We start from the raw sequence: 2665 nt of genomic DNA on the forward strand, positions 1-2665 counted from the left end.
TCTGAAGGAAATAGATATTTGCTCACATTTCACCAAAAAAAGTAAAAAGTCATATGACAACCATATTTCTTAAAACCCAAAGTACAGTGCTTTCTAAGATCAAATAAATTGCAACAGTTGTGAACTTTACAGAAAGATGTAGTTATTCACACGTGTAAGCCATATTTGTGTATGTTTCTATGAGCATATATATGTATATATATGCTTCTAATATAGTAAATGGCAGTAACTAATTTCTGTATGAATATTGCTAAAGTGGGAAAATGAGTTTCATAATTGAAATTTGTCATTCATATGGTCAATCATTCTTTCACATGGCATGCTAAAACTATATTTGTGTTTGAATAGGATGGTTAAGCCAATATTAAATAAACATTTGGAGAACAATTTTCTATTCTGTTTTACGGAATGAACAACTTAAAAAATGAAGACCTCTGAGATTATTTTTAATGAAAGGAACAAATGAACAAGGACACAATTCTTAGCAAAGGAAGACTCCTGCAGACATCCCTGCAGTATCCAAGGGGCTCAGGTTCTCATTTCATCATGGATGCAAATTTAAAATTACAAACTGAGCACTGCTAATGAACGTGATTACCAAGTATGTGTGTGTGGACTAAGCATTCAAAATGACACATAAATAAAATTTCAATATGGGCTCAATAATGAAAACTCTTAGATGTTATAATTTAAGTGATTTGTAATCCTATTATAAAAATAAGTATAGTTCTTTCATCTATTGTTTATCACTTTAAATTTGCAGATATTAGTAAGGAAGCTATGATTTTGTGAATCTTCACAAAAATATAAAAACAATTTCAAGAAGTTCCCAAGAGGGCAGATAGGCATTTTCTAGATCTTAACATGATTGTGATTTTCTTTTTACTCTAAAAAAGTTAAACAATACATTGTATAATTTATACATTTATAATTATATATAAAATCTAAAATATTTATTCTTTGTGAAGTCTAATAATTTTTTGAGGTAAATTCCACACTTTAATATTAACTATTAGAACATGTTTAGGGGTATTTATGGTTGTTTTACTCAAATAAACCATTTTATACTAGTTTTAGAGATAATTATGCCTATTGTTCTCATTCATTCACCCATCCATCCATTTATTCATGCTATGTTTCAGGGAGGATTGGTGTGCTTACTGTAGCACATTTGTGCCTCAATGACAAGTTGTAAGAGCCAGTCCACTCTTTCCATTGTAGGTTCTGAGGACTGAACTCAGATTTTTCAGGCTTGATTGTGAGCATCATTACCTCATGAGCCACTGCACAGATTTTGGTTCTCATTTTAAAAACAACTTCTGTTTAAGAATTTCATGTATGATGTTTTGATCACATCCTTGCCTCCCTACCTCTCCCACTTCCCCTCAGTCCCCTCTTTTCACTCCTCCCATCTACACATCATTTTTTAAAAATTTATTATTTTTTAGAACGCATGGATTCCAGTTAGAGCTGTGCATGCACATGAGTGTGGGCCATCCTCTGGAGCATCATCAAGCTGCCAGGGACCACACCACTAAAGAGTGTATCTCCCTCCTCAGCAGCCATCCACTGTTAATGGTGCATCAGCTAGAGGAGGGCCCATATACCTCTATCCATGCCTATTGGAATGTTGAGTGGCTTGAGCTTGTGCAGGCAACCATAGTAGCTGTGAGTGCATGAGGACAGTGATCCTATCATGACCAGAAAACACTGTTTCATCTCACTTTTTCTCCTTGTCTATGACATTTCCTGAGTCTTGGGGTATGTGACTTAAATGTACCATTCATAGTTGAGTTTTCCACAGATACTTTTTCTCTGCACTCTCACCAGCTGTGAGTCTGTGTATCAACCATCAGCCACTACAAGAAGCTTCTTTGTTAACAGAGAGATACAATAATCTATGGGTACAAAGACACATAGTCAAAAGGGTGTTTGCTACTAAATCCACTTAGCAAAATAATGGAAAGTTGACCCCCTAAGGCCTGTGAGCTCCCCAGCACGGTTCTTGTGCAGATTTACAGTACCAGGCATAAGACTGTTCTTGTAGAGTGGGCTTTAAATCCAATCAGAAAGTGCTCAGTTACCCCCATAGTATTCACATCACTGTTGTATCCATGGGAACATTGTGCCGAGCTGATCATTATTATGGCCACAGAATTCATGTCTGAGTTAGACTACTACTGACTTTTCCCCCTAGCAGCCTAAAAGACACCTTTTGGTATTGTAAAAGCTAGCCAGCAAGAAGACAGCTTGCCAGTCAATACCAGCTTGACATTTTCATGTCATGTGGTTTGATGATGTTTGCATGTGTGTGCTGTCTTCAGCAATAGGGTCTCACCATCAGGTTTAGATGGACAATCAAGACCAGTGGCAATAATCTGTATTTTTTTTTTTTTGCGTGTCTCTGGGCAGGACTCTGATCACCAGCCTGAGAGGAGGTATCCAACACCCACTATAGGATTTTTTTTTTAGTTGGCATCCACAATATACTTGTGTCATGGAGTAAGTGGGTAGACATATGTGTGATATTGCACATTAGATATCTGTGTTCTATTTTAGACTCTGGAAGCTAATACATGAGTAAAGTTTCTTTGATCTTTGAGTCTTCAAAATGATATACAACTAATCAAATAACAAAAAGTACAATCTGATTGGTGCCTAGGAA

Source organism: Peromyscus maniculatus, chromosome 10, assembly GCF_049852395.1.
Source record: "Peromyscus maniculatus bairdii isolate BWxNUB_F1_BW_parent chromosome 10, HU_Pman_BW_mat_3.1, whole genome shotgun sequence".
Lineage (NCBI taxonomy): Eukaryota > Metazoa > Chordata > Mammalia > Rodentia > Cricetidae > Peromyscus > Peromyscus maniculatus.